General features: G+C 37.6%; 1 protein-coding gene and 1 long non-coding RNA gene across 8 annotated transcripts in view; both read left to right on the top strand.

Moving 5' to 3' along the window:
* Positions 1-15,360, top strand: part of LOC119768510 (complexin) — a 531,665-nt gene that overhangs the window by 231,064 nt on the left and 285,241 nt on the right. The window lies entirely within an intron of this gene.
* On the top strand, positions 13,756-15,102 carry LOC119768695. Its single transcript, XR_005278159.1, has 3 exons — positions 13,756-14,133; positions 14,190-14,264; positions 14,335-15,102. It is a non-coding gene; the product is annotated as an uncharacterized LOC119768695 (long non-coding RNA).

The raw sequence follows: 15,360 nt of genomic DNA, 5'->3' as shown, positions 1-15,360 counted from the left end.
CTTTAAGTACCGTAAACCGGGGTGACTTTGATAGGATTTCAATTTATTTTTGGAATATTTCCCAACTGGAAAAGTTTTTCTCAAGATTATTATTTTAAAAACATGTACTGGGGTAGGCCACACAAAGTCCATACACAATTTCTGAAAAATAGTTTTTTCTATAATGTTTAGAAAAATAGTTACTTTAAAAATTCGCATTTTAAATTCCGGGGTGACTTTATTTTTACGTTAAATGTACCATCTCTAAGGTTGCTGAAATAGTTTAAAAAAAAAATCGATGTTTTATTTAGTTAACTAAGTTTATAAACTTTTTAGCCAAATTCATATGAATTTTAGGGAAAAATGTTAAAAAGTCTGAATTTTGCCTGAAATTATGCCATGGAATTATGCCTTTCATCAACATTTTCTTATTAATATTTAACTAACTTTTTAAACTTTTCAATTTGTTATGAAAAGTTCATCTTGAGGTACTTTGAGTACTTCTCATCAACGGTCAGTATGAATCCAAACCATTCCGTACGTATTTAATTTGTACTCTTCATTTTACGGAAAAACCTCAAACCTATCAAAGTCACTCCGTTTTACGGTTCTTAATATACTTAAAATACTTTATATACTTTAAATATTTAAAATACTTAAAATGCTTTAAATTCTTGAAATATTTGAAATGCTTTAAATACAAAAAAATATCTTAAAATAATAAAAAATACCTGAAATCACACAGAATCACAGAATCCCCATAATATTATCAAACTTCTCAAATATGAAATACTTCGTCAAATAAATAAATAATTAAAAATGCCTTAAATATTCTAAATACCTGTAATCATTTATCAGTTATTTAGAGGCATCCACATTGAAAAATGTTTCTGATTTTTTAGTAAATTAAGCAGAACATAGTTTTCTCGCCATTTTTCATAAAAAAAATTCCGCATATTTTTTTCCACAATTTTTCTTACCACAAAGCTCAAAATCACAAACTGGTGGATTTGAAAGCATTCAGTTTCATCTTATTTTGCTTCGACAAACTGTGTGTGATGGACAAGGTTGGACAACCGGACACAACGGAATCAATCTTCTCCCTTCTGTGGGTGAGAAGTGATTCCCCCTGGGATTGTAGTACCCCCCCCCCCCTCCAAAGAAATAGACTCTGAAAGACTTTCCGTTGGGCCAAGTGCAGCAAAAATGCTTCCGCTTTCCCACAAACAAACACTTGCGGAGATGGACGTGCTCCCTTTTTTCTGCGCTGGGATTGGATTTTGTTTTCCAGTTTGATGGGTTCGTTAGTTTTGGGAGCTCTTTCCTTGAAGAACGAATGGAAATCCAATTTGAGCCAAAGTAAACAGTCGTTTTCGTGTTTTGAAGGGGGGTACCTATTGGAACTATTGGAAGGGGTCCAATTACGAGCGCTGTTCGATGTTTTGGACGGATGCTGGTTTTAACGTAAGATATTTTGGTTCATTTGCTAAATTGTTTCAACATAGCAATTAAAGCTGGTACTAACTGATAATGGAAGTGCCACAGACGTGTGCATGCCCTCACGGTGTTGGTGTTATTATACATGTACCGAGGGAAATTTATATTTAGGTTCAAACCTAATTTATTCCACCTCGTTTAACAGCCTAACCTTGTTCGTGAACCTTTTCCACAAAACTGGGAGACTCTCTTTTCCAGCATAGGAAAAGCCAACCCCATACGAAACCTTTCGGCCGACTTAAAGCTCAGACTTTTCTCTGTTCATAAAACACACGCACACAGACAAAGAGGCAATGGGTACGCAAATTTATTCCCACTCGACTTCACATGTTAGTCACGCTCTGGTTGTACATTTACCTGCCAACGAGCCGAAACAAGGCGCGCTCACGTCCCGTACTGAACCCCCCCTAAACCGAAAAATCGAATTGTGGCGAAGGGAAATCAATTTTACATCAAAAGAAAACGTTTTTGGCGAGCAAATTTTCATAAGGCGAGCTCCAACGAGAGCGCACGCACACATGTCAGAATCAGATTGTGTGTATTGGTGTGATAGCGCGTGAGGAAGTGTTGACTTAGCTCGCGGTCGTGCACGTTGCATAACTGGTAGGCGCAAGCGTTTGTAAACTTCACATTCTTTGGCGTTCGCTGTTGACACAAGCGGCGCCAGGTAAAATTAGGGGAAATATACCCATTTTAATCACACTAAGCCGTTCGACCAATTCTCATCACTTTTGCCTTTTTCAGCTATTAAATCAACATTTTAAGATGTATCAACACTGAAGAGTTGCTTGCTCACTTTTATTTGAGCTATTTATTACTTTGAAACATTCAAAAACACATTATTTAAGCTGTAATTCATGATCAAAGTGCTGATAGGCCGATAATACAAATAGGCTGAGAAAGGGTATAGTTCCCCTAATTAGTTTTGACAATATTGACGCGGAATTGAATTTCGAGTGCTTAGGCTTTGGAATTTGTGCAAACATTACGACGGGGACGTTGGAGTGTGGTTTGGTGATGATAGAACCAAAGCGATGATTAATGGATTTACTTTGGTTGGGTGGTTCAGCTATCGCGAATTAATATTTGTTCAGGTTATCAGATTTGTGTTGACTTTAACGAATAACTTCTTTGCTAGTGTTTGACTAATAGTATCAGTTTCCAGTTTCAATTTCAAGTCTTCAAGTTTTGGTTTGTAGTCTGTAGTCTTCTCGAGTCTTCTTAAGTCTTCTCTATTCTTCTTTATTCTTCTTTATTCTTCAAGGTTGAAAAAGAATCATCTTCATTAGTCTTCTCTAGTCTTCTTTAGTCTTCTGTAGTCTTCTGTAGTATTCTCTATAGTCTTCTCTAGTCTGTAGTCTTCTAGTTTTCAGTCTTGAATATTAAGTCGTCAGTGTGAGCAGCCGTGGCTGACTGGTTACGGTGTTCGCTTTGTAAGCGAATGGTTCTGGGTTCGATGCCCATCTGCTCCCAACGTGAAAGTTATGAACACATAAATTTGAAATTGAACGAAAAATCGTAGTCGCTCTAGGCGGGGTTCAAACCCCCGTCCTTTGGATTGGTAAGCAAAAATGCTAACCACTAGGCCATGACGACTTGGTGAGCGTGGACTGGAATTAGTAATACTGTTACAGAGAGCGAGTTGTGGCGCTATAACCACGGCAAATAGTGTCCAGGGCATTCGTGGAAATACAGTGTCCCATCCCAGAGGGTCCCGGAGTACCAAACCTTCTTAGCATGGTGCTCCCAACGAATACAACCAAAAATCTCGGAGCGTATGGTGGTGTGTCTCCACGCTTCTTCCTCCCCTGTCGATTCAGAATTGTGTTGTTGTTTGAACACTCAGTGCTCAAACTCAACCCAATTACGAATCATCTCTGCGATACGGCTTTACGCAGTAGGCCTGGCCGCTTTAACGCTTGTGATGTCTCAATGCATTTCAATGCAATGGCGCACTACAAATGTTAATAAATGACAAGAAGAGTGCTAGGCGTCATCTAACCTAAGGCACTCTCCAGGATCCCTTCGAAAGATTGGCTGCGCTAGGGTCTGATTAGATTAGATTAGATTAGATTAGATTAGATTGAATATTAAGTCGTCAGCCTTTAGTCTTAAGGTGGTAGATGGTGTCTTTCACTTTTGAGGCAATGACTGTCAAAGATGGTTCTAAATTCAGGTTCTAGAAATAGTAAATTGAAATGAAAATATAATCACTATATGTAAAATGCTTTAACAAACAACACAAAGTTTATCCAAAACAAACATGGCCGCCAAATGGCCGATTTGGAATGATGCCTTCCAGCGCCTTAAGTCTCATTCACTAACATACCAATTAGTGCCCCCCTTCCCAGACCAACTTTCGTTGCCAATTTGCGCCGGTCTCGATAGTTTCTGCGGTCAAGTTCTGGATAGAGAGATACCTTGCACCAGAAAATTTCATTTTGCAGACCGCCAACGCAAACCGAAACGAAAGCAGTTCGTCGAATTCCACTGCAAATGCCACTTCCCGGCAGGAATGCCGGACCCCGACGACTGCGTGGGCTGCTGGAAAGCATTCATCGATCCCGGTGGGGGCGGGCCGGGAGAATGCTTCGCCAGCACGTGACTTTCCACGCGTGATGTGGAGCAGGTGAGGGAAGGGGGAGAGTTGAGGTTCATGGAATTATTGCCGCTGGGTTCAAATTGTGGAAGTTTGTAATTCATTTAGACTTAGTGATTAATAATTTAGAATTATCTAAAACTATGACAAATTCAAAAAAAGAATCGCAAGATTTGATATTTAGGATCTGCTCAGAGCATGTGATACGATTATTGCCCGAAGTTTGGAAAGTTCTAAAAGAAAAGTTCAACATAAGTTTATTTTAAATGAAATTTACTCATAATATTAACTACTAATCTTACTTCAAATCTCACCGCCAGGGTCCTAAAGAATGAGACTCGACTCTGCTATTCCGAAACGAGGGAGTTCCAACGGCAACGGGACCGGGAAGAAACACCCAAGAATCTTGCATATAATGGCGAAGAATTTAATTTCTGCTTGCGGAGTTAGAAAAGAATATCTTACATTCAATAGCGGAAAGGCACCACCATCAGCATCATCATCGGCACGTTGGCATTCAGGTTGGATGTTCAGCTTACCTGCCGCGGTAACTCCCTCCACACACACACACACACAGCCGGGGAGAGATTCCTGGTGCACTCTTGTTTCTAACGTCGCCGTCAGAAATTATGAGGAAATAGTTCCCAACTGGCGCGGCACTTGGACTCGATGTCGATGGGAGAGCTTTTCCAACTCGCCCCTCTTGCGGGAGACATGGTGTGGAATATTTGGGACTTTAGGGGATAATGGGGTCAAATTTACTACGTTGTCAAATGGTGTTCATAAAGCAACACAGATTTATGGAGTCAACTGAAGTGCAAAGAGTAAACAAGAATCCAAAAAAAAATGCAAAATTATTCCGAGGAGTCAACAAAGACTTGGGAAGTCAATTAGAGTCGATGAAGTTGATCATGAAGTCAACTGGAATTTGATGAAAACTTAAAGTTCAAGGAATCGACAAAGGATTACGAGCTATGGAACCAGTTTGAATAAAGCGTAATTTTTTTCTTAAAAAATTCAATGTAGTCAGAAAGATGTATGGAGTCAGATTGAGTCCATGGAATCAACATAGCTATGGGATCAATAAAGATTTATGAAGTCAACAATAGTCCTAGGATCAGCTCGGGTCCATGGAGTCAACCCTGATTATGAGGTCAACTAGAATCTTTGTAATCAGTTTGAGTTTATGGATTCATCTTGAGTCCATAGTGTCGCAAAACTTCTAGGCATCGTGTGTCCGTGTAGTCAACAACAATCTATCCAGTCAAAACAGTTCTTGAGTCAACGTGAGTTCTAGATTAAATAAAGATATATGGAGTCACCAAGAGTCCAAAGAATCAACCTAAGTCCATTAAGTCAACAAAGTTTAATGGAGTCAATTAAAGACTTAGGAACCAATTTGAGTTTGTGGAGTCAAAAGAGTTGTATGGAGTCAACTTGAGTCCATGAAGTCAACAAAAATGTATGATGTCAACAAAAGTCCTAGAATCAGCTCGGGTCTATGGAGTCAACACAGAATATGGGGTCAACTGGAGTCATTGTAATCAGCTTGAGTTTATGGATCCAACTTGAGTCCATAGAGTCGAAAAAACTTCTAGAAAAAACTTAGTCAACAAGAGTCCTTGAGTCAACGAGAGTCCTATATTCAATCTAGATATATGAGAGTCCAAAGAATCAACTTGAGTTCATGGAGTCAACAAAGATTAATGGAGTCAATTAAAGACAATTTGAGTTCTCGGAGTCAAAAGCGTTGTATGGATTCAACTTGATTCCATGGAGTCAAGTGGCGTCCGTGGCGTCAACAAAAATATTTGATGTCAACAAAAGTCTTGGCATCAATTAGGGTCCATGGAGTCAACAAAGATTATGGGGTCAACTAGAATCAAAAGAATCAACTTGATTTCGTGAAGTCTACACACAATTCATAGAGTCAATTAGAGAACACAGAATTAACAAGAATCCATGGGATCAAGTCAACATGAATCCAAAGAATCAATTTCAACAAAGTCTAATGAAGTCATCTTGAGCCCTAAGAATCAATTTGATTTCATGGAGTAAACGAAGATTTATGGAATCAACTAGGGTCCAAAGAATCGACTAGAGTCCATGGGATCAACTTGAGTCCATGGAGTCAACAAAGATTATTGGAGTCAACCAGAAACCAATTTGATTCCGTGGATTCAGCGAAGATTTATGGAGTCAACTAGAGTTCATGGAATTAACATAGCCGTGGGGCTAGCAATGACTAATGGTGTATTCTGAGTCCAAAGAATCGATTTGATTCCGTGCAACTTGAGTCCATCGAGTCAACAATGATTTATGGAGTCAACTAGAACCAAATTTGATTTCATGGCATCAACCGCGATTTTTGGAGTCAACTGGAGTCGAAAGAATTTATTTTAGTGTCAGCTGCAATTTATAGAGTCATCTTGAGTCCATAGAGTCAACAAGAGTCCATGGAATCAACAAAGATTTATGGAGTCAACAAGAGACCAGGGAACCAATTCGAGTTCGTGGAGTCACGAGCAATTTATGAAGTCAGCCTGAACCAAAGAGTCAACAAGAGTTCTAAACAACTTGAGTTTGTGGAGTCATTGCGATTTATGGAGTCAACTTGAGTCTATAGAGCCAATAAGAGTTCTAGAAACTTGTGTTTGGTATTCAAAAATGCCCGAGCAGACGGAAATAACTTGGGAATAACATTTTTTGATATTTGAAAATACTAGGCCGATAACATTTTTTGTTATTTATAACAAGATTTGTTATTCGTCGTTTTGATTTTTTTTGTAATTGGATTGTTATTGTAATGACAGACAAATAACTTTTTTTTTCTATTCTTCAAACAAATCTTTGTTATTATTTTTTGTTATTTTAACAACTAATCTGATGATTCCAATAACAGTGGAGTTATTCTTCCATAACAAAAAATGATATTCCAAAGTTGTTTTGGCTTTCAACCAATATCAGACCAATAACAATTTTTGTTATGATAACATAAACTGTTATTAAACCCTTATGCAAAAATGGACTTTTCAGGAAGATTCCATAACACTTTCTGTTATTTTAACAAAATTTGTTATTGAAATGGCATGAATTTTGTTATTACCGTCTGCCCGGGTGATCTATCGGGCAACAAGATTCTTAGAAATACCTTGAGTCCATGAAGTCAACAACTACAAATGGAGTCAACTAGAGACCAGGGAATCAATTTGAGCTCGTGTCAACAAAAATTTATGGAGTCAACTTGAATCCATAAAATCAGCAAGAGACCATCGGTTAAGTGTCCGTGGAATCAACCAATTTTAATGGAGTCAACTAGAGACCATGAAATCACTTGAATCCATGCAGTCAACTAGAGTCAAAGAAAACAATTTAAGTTCGTGGAGACAACTTGAGTCAAATAAGACAACTTGAGTGCATAAACTCTACTTTATTCGGTGAGAAATTTATTTTTCTTGAGAAAATGGAGTAAATCTAAGCCCACGAGTAACTTGAACTAAGGTAGTAACTTAAGATCGTGCTCTCAACTAAGATATGATTCTTCCTGAACCCGGGCAGACGGTAATAACAAAATTCATGCCATTTCAATAACAAATTCTTTTAAAATAACAAAAAGTGTTATGGAATCTTCCCGAAAAATCCATTTCTGCATAATGGTTTAATAACGGTTTATGTTATCATAACAAAATTTGTTATTGGTCTGATATTGGTTGAAAGCCAAAACAACTTTGGAATAACATTATTTGTTATGGAAGAATAACTCCAACTGTTATTGGGATGATCGGATTAGTTGTTAAAATAACAAAAATTAATAACAAAGATTTGTTCGAAGAATAACTAAAAATGTTATTAGTCTGTTATTACAATAACATTCCAATAACAAAAAAATCATAACGACGAATAACAAATCTTGTTATAAATAACGTAAAATGTTATAGGCCTAGTATTTTCAAATATCAAAAAATGTTATTCCCAAGATATTTCCGTCTGCCCGGGAAGGTTTATAGAACAACTACAAAAGTGGAGCCAAAATGGAGTCAATTGATATTTAAAAAATGTTAAAAAATGTAAACAAAGTCGAAATTTCCCAGCATCCTCTAAAACCGCCAAACGTAAAACACATCCACCCATCGAAAAGTGAACGACGTAGTTTCGGGGGAAAAATGTTTCCCAGTGGTATTTAATGAACATTCTTCGCATATCTCAGGATCCATTGTTCCTGTCCGGTGCCGCCGTTCCTCACGTGATGTGGGTGAGGTGGAAAAAAGATTTTTTTTTTGTCTGCCTGAACAACGAGGACTTTGAAACAATTGGGAAGCGTTTTTTTTTTTGGTTTTGCTGAATGTGGGCGATTCTGATTGTCGGTTTCCGTGAGAATGATAAATTCAATAATAGGTGCATTGTTTTGGGAGGAGAATGAAATCGAGCCGGGTACAGTGTTGCCATTTGTGAGGACATTGGAATTGATCAATTTTCTGAAATAATGATTTAATTGTAGTTAAATTTAATTCTTCAAGCTTATTTGTCATCAAAAATTCATGAGCTCATCAGCTTTGTAAACTTGTTCAAATCACATCAAAATTACCCCCTCGAAAAGTCTTCATCTTCTCAGCCAATCTTTGCCCGGAAATATCACGCACACACGTGTGTGTACGCCACGATGAGGTAAGCGCTCCATTCATCACGGAATTTAATTAGCTCAAATATTTGCGCGAAAATTTGAAACCACGTGGCGCGTCCCCCGCTGGAAAATCACACACGTTCACCAAATTGTCAAATAACAATCAAGATTTATGACCCTCCTTCCATCAATTTTGCGGGACTTTAATTGACCGTGTAGTCTTGCCTGATTTTCGTCGCAAAAATGAGGATGATCCTAATCAAAAAGAAGAAGAGCGACAACAAGCCAGTGGATGTGGTTTTGCTACGAGCGAACGCCCGAAAGTAGGCTACCCGCACGACAACGACAACACCGCGCGTATGACAAACCAAATCCTTTTGGCTTCCACGTGGTGGCCTAAATCTTGCCCGAAACCATGACGGCATGAGAGGAGATAAATGGCTGCAGATAATCGACCTCCGGCCTGCCGGTCGATATTCAGCCTTGCCTCAGAGGATGTCCTCGGTTTTTGTCCTCGAGAAAAACAAAAAAAAAAAATAAGACCAGTGAAGCCAGGCTTAGAATTTATTATAAGACACACACACTGTTTAGCTTTCGTATTAGCGTTGAACGTTATATAATCGGCGCAATTATACGGGAAGATTCTGCCGACGAGGCCAAGTTTTGCCAGGTTGCCTGCCGTACGGAGGCTGCTAATCTTTTATAAGTTGGACCGGAAACGCTCTAAACTGGGTCGAGCGGCGGGATTGAGGGAAGCAAAATGTCTTCCCAAAAGACGTGGTTTCGTTTGTAGTGGTGAAAGTTAAATTCTCTTCTTTTTCAATACTGACTTGAGACACAGACGATAACAAACAGCGCTATCAATCACTGTTTGTTGAGATTGTTAAATTATCCTATTTAAGGTTTCTTTTTTGAAGCGATTGAGGAAAAAAGTTGGGAGATTGTTTTAAATCGAATGCTTTCACGGTGTATTTTTCCGAGAACATTAAGATAAAAAATTCGGCAAGTCTGATATTTGGCACCATGAAAGAAGGGCTCTTTCCCGACATTTTGCGAGGTCCGGCGAAATATTTCGTCGGGGGTCTAGAGCAACTTTTTTTTGAAGATTTTTTTTCGATTATATAGGATTTTTCTTGAGAAAATCGATAGAAATCGAGGGGTTCATGTTCATATCCATCAAATTTCTTATGAATGTGCCTCAAGCGACTCTTAATTACATATTTGACCTCAAATCAAATGTTTCCAACCAAAATTTACCAGATTTCTAGCTTTCTTTGAAATAACCCCAACATCTATGTTGGAAACCTCAATATGAACAAATAACAATCTTTTCTTTGTTCAATTTGTCTTAAAAATACGGTAACAGATTGCCCGGATACAAATTGGAACTTAAACCATTGCTAAACTTAGAGTATTTGATTTAAGGGGTTACATACATGTAAATCGGCAAAAAAGCCAGATGTTAAAATGTGCACACACTTAATTTTTTATGAAATTCTTTTTTCAGGGCGTTAAAAAACACATTTTCATCTACTAACAAAACAGATTTGAAGATATTTGGTTGCATCATTGCCGAGATACAGCAATTTAAAGTTAACAGTTTAAAAAAAAAAACCGGGTGCCACGATATCTTAACACTTCTTTGACCAAATTGGTTCAAAATTTTGTTAAAGACTCGTTAAACCAGGCCTGCCCAACGTCCGGCCCGTAAAGCCATTTCATCCGGCCTGCGACGGCTTTTCAATATAGTTCTATGACCGGCCCTCAACTCAAGGCTGTTCATGAAATATTCAACTAATAAAATGAGTGTATAAATTAAAAAAGTGTTTTAACTAAAATTAATTAAGAAACATTATGTTAGTTTTTTTTTTGCTTTTGCAATAGAATGTTGCTGTTCCAACATTTATTTGATTTTTGTTTTTCAAAATCTAACATTCTTTATAATTGAAATTAATTCTTTTCATTTTTATATTAAGTATTAAATTAATTCTTATCATTTTTATATTAAATATTAAACTGAAAAATGGCACAGGAAAATTAAACTATCCAATTCGTTGAAATATAGATTTATTGTCAAAAAATGTATAAAAAGACACTAAATTAAAACTTCTTTCAGTTTTTACTCTCTTTACTACAAATTGATGCTTTTCTGTTTTGAAAAACATGATTCAAATTTATTTTTTAATAAATGAGTAAGCAAAAAATATTGGAATTTTTGAGAACAACCGTTAAAAAGCAAATAATTCATACTGAAAAGAAAGATAACTGTAAATATTTTTTTCATTTATGAACAAAAACATATCAAAATGAGTAAATAAATCAGGGAACAAAATTTTATTTTTTTCATAAATTTCAATAGTTTACTGAAATTTGAGAAGTAACGAATTTTAAACTATTCAATATACATTTTTCAACATTTTTAAAACCATTTTGAAATATTTTGTTATAAATTTGAACAACAACGTAAAAAGTGTTTTTGTTTGTAAGGAGATTAATCCAAATTTAGTTTTAATAAATTTTATCATGCCTCATTGATTTTTGAAATATCTTATTGTGTTGGAAAAATTAAGCTTTTGAAAAATTTGCAACGACCAATGAATTTTTGATATTTTTTTATAATCAATGATGATAATAAACATTTTTTACAGATATTTTTTTTCCTAAAACCAAGAATCTTATTTGCAATATTAGTTTATTGATTTGTTTACTTTAAAAGAACCTTTTCAAAATTATATCATGAAAAAATATTGTCTTCTTTTTCAACTTTTGTCAAACATTAGTTCCGGCCCGCCATTTCATCAGAAAAATCAGATCTGGCCCGCAGGGCCAAAAGGTTGGGCACCCCTGCGTTAAACCAATTCCGTGTGCTTGACGAAGCCCAATTTTCAAAAAGTTCATTTTAAAAAAAGATAAAAATATTTATGTGTTTTTCATATAAAAAACCGCTAGTTTTTTTTTTAAAGTAAATTCTGAAAACTGGACTTCGTCATGCACACGAGATACATCTTGAGAGTCAAATTTCAGCCAATTTGGTCCATCCCATCTCGAGACATCGTGGCACCCGTAAATCAACTCTGTGTTTTGAGAAAAACGCTCAGAAAGTTTGACAGTCTGTTTTGCGCATGGCAAAATTTTGGGTTTAAATCGTCTCTTACTCAGTTTAATAATGAAATATCTTCATGAAACTTTCAGGAGTGATTGAAAATCATCTTTTAAGTGGATTCAATAAATTTTCTGTAATATTAAATTTTGAGATTTCTTACATGTATGTAACCCCTTAAAAGCTAATTATTACCCAAAAGGTTCCCAAAGTTTTTTTCAATCCTCTGCCATACAACACTCAAATGATTTAAAATATTTTCGAATCAATCACATTGTAGAGAACAATTTTCATAAAAAAGTGTCAATTTTCGATCAATATAAGCAGATATATACCCCATTTCGTAAAATAAAAAGTGTTTTTCTCCAAAATTTCTGGATTTAATTCCCAAGTAACATTTTTTTCCAGGAGTTCTAGAAGAGTTCTTCAAGATAGCTACAGCATAGCAGTTTGGATCGCGGTAGGATAAAATTCTCTTCAAAACTTCTCAAGAGTTTGGAAGAGTACTTGAAGAGAGTTTTATCCTACCGCGGTCCAAACTGCTATACTGTAGCTATCTTGAAGAGCTCTTGTAGAACTCCTGGAAAAAAATGTTACTTGGGAATCCCATTCAAACGATGAACACTGCCAACTATGATATTTTTAAGGACGAAAACATTTTGCTGAAACATAAAACTTGTATAAATTTTGATGAAATTATTGAAATTATTTTGTAAGAATCTTAAAAAAAACTCAGTAGGTGGTTTTCTCCGTTTTCAAGTTATAACCAATTTTAGGTAACTTTTTTGAAATTTTCGCAGTTTTTATGTTTTTAAATTAGTGCACGTTTTTACCCACCTTTGAAAAAAATATTTTTGAAAAACTGAGAAAATTCTTTATATTTTGCTTTTTTGAACTTTGTTGATACGACTCTTAGTTGCTGAGATATTGTCATGCAAAGGTTTAAAAACAGGATAGTTAATGTTTTCTATGTTTCACTCAAACAATCCAACATTTTCTTATGTCGATATCTCAGCAACTAATGGTCCGATTTACAATGTTAAAATTTTACGATCTTTTCGAAAAAAATTTGCAAAATTCTTAAACTTAGAGTAACATTTTAAAAGGGCGTTATATTGAATGTTTAGACACCAAATTGATCAAAAAAATCCTTCAAAAGATACAGATTTTTAAATTTTCACACATAATTTTTGTATGGACAGCTGCCAAATTTGTAAGGAAAACTATATGGACAAACTATGGATGCAAAATGGCTTCTTTGGGCATTTCGAAAGCACCACAAAAGTTTCAGCCGGATTAAAAATTCAAAAATTAAAATTCTAAAAAAATACCGATTCCATAAAGGATTGCTCAACTTGAAAACGGAGCACTTATTTTATTTAATGAACGATTTAAATCAAATAATTTAATAAAGTACATTGTTTATAAATAGATTACTTCACAGTTTTGTTTTATAATTATCCCCTTTAACGCCTTCAACTCCTCTATTTTTTTTTAAAAGCTGGAATTATTTTGGGGATTCAATACTTATTCCTTTAAAGCTTGTAAACGAACATTGTTATACGTTGAGACTGAGGAGAACGATTGGTCTCTTTGGGATTTGATTTTTGATAAATTAACTGAGTCATTCACGCAGAGACTTTGTGACTCAATAGTATTATCCTCATTTGGCCTAACTTTTCCCAACTTTCCAGTCAGTCTTTAAGAAGCTAGCGAATAACGTCAACAACTTGTAACCGTTGTACTAAATTGGTTTATTTGATTCTAAGAAACATCACAAATTTAGCGCTTTGCGCAAACTCTATTTATATAACATTTTCATTTATTATTATTACCTTATTAATTGAATTTAAAATACGATTTCGAAGATAGCCCCTTTGTAAAGACACTCACTGCTTCACAGTGAGTGACGGAGTGCAAGCACTCGCGTTTACCCCTGATGATTAGGCAACCCCATGACGTGAGTTCGCTGCGCGCGCTTTGACGAGCGGTTGCTCAAACCGACACGTGATTGGAACTCAGTTACGATCTTAAGAGGCCGCACGTGCAGATTCTGAACCAAGGGTTTGACTCGTTTATCTTCGTGAGAATTGGAAAAGGAGAGCGTGTAGGCCGTGTACCTTCAGCGTACCGAGTGGGAGCGGGACACACTATTAGAGAGCGATATTTCCCGAATAGGCTAAGCCCAACGCAACGTTTACGTGCATCCGGTGGATTCGTACGTAACTTCGGCGATCAGTTTCCCAGGCTCGAGTCTGAGAAATTTTAGTGACTCGATCACATTCTCCTAACCCGTGGAACGATTCGGAAGTGCAGTGAATTTGCTGGAGTTGTAACGTAGGTAATCTGCGCGAGGTTCGATCTCGGGTGTTAATTTAAAGTTAACTTTTCAGAAGCTAGGCCGATAGAAAAGTAGTGCGATAGATAGCTAGCTTTTGTGACCTTTGTGCGAGAACCTGCGAAGAAAGGTAATGTAGTCAGTGTGCGAAATAGTGCGTGCTCTAAAACGATTGTTTCGACGGTCCGTGTTCTCTTTAGGCAGCGTGGTCACAAGTTTACTTGTCTCCGGCGGCTTCCCTCGTCCGCGGACAGGATTGCTGGCCGAGCTACAACCCTGTGGCCAGCCGCCACGCCGTCAACATCGTGGCAGAAAAACCCCCGGTCGTACCGCAACCTTCGACCGAGCCACTCCAGTCACCTGTGGCCTTTTCGACGTAAACGCCTGGCCGCACCGCAACCTAGTTGCCGCGGCGATCTTCGTCGACTCGTGAGGATTCTTCACGAATCACCGTTCGAAGCTGCCTGGCCCCCAACAACCACGTGGCCCGCAGCGAACGCCTCGAACACGCCGTGACGCTGTCACGGACCGAAGGTCGGCAGACCTGAAGACCGACCACGTGGCAAATCGATCGGTTCCCGACGCCTGGTAGGTGAGTCGATCATCCGCCACACAACCATCGTGATCGCACAACCGCAGCAGTAGCAGGTAGCAGAACTCGCAGAGCAGCAGTCTACGGCGCCGGCAAGGGCGAAGTAGAGGAGAAAGAACGCGCACAACGACGACGACGACGGGCTCGTAAGTACAAACTCTGTGTTAGTTGTCCGTGTGCACATGTGACGTCCTTTGAACCACAGAGTTCGCAAGCATGTACAACCCGCGCTAGCCTGCACCGCTAGCCCCCCCAAAAACGCCCCATTGTTGAAGATCTCCGGAGAAGAATTAAGAGCACGCACACTGTAGGATAGGGTGGTCGTAATTAGAAGATGGATTGTAACTATTAGGGAATAAAACTGAACTCAAAAATGTTAATCTGCGATCTTTAAATGCCGTCTTTAATAAAGTCCCTATTTAACCCTACTCAAGTTGCTTTGGTTGATGCTTGGGAAAGAATTTAGTTATGAGCGCTTGCGCTACGCTTCAGCGGTCTGCCGCGCACCGGTCACTCTGCGACACCTGGTGGTGGGATCAGTAACTATCGATGATGAATGAGTATTGATGTTGGGAGCATTCGTTGAGCACGTTGGTTTTAGGTCAATTCGGGCATTATGGGCTCGGATAATACT

Source organism: Culex quinquefasciatus, chromosome 1 (assembly GCF_015732765.1).
Source record: "Culex quinquefasciatus strain JHB chromosome 1, VPISU_Cqui_1.0_pri_paternal, whole genome shotgun sequence".
Lineage (NCBI taxonomy): Eukaryota > Metazoa > Arthropoda > Insecta > Diptera > Culicidae > Culex > Culex quinquefasciatus.
This window is presented reverse-complemented; position numbering and strand designations above follow the sequence as displayed.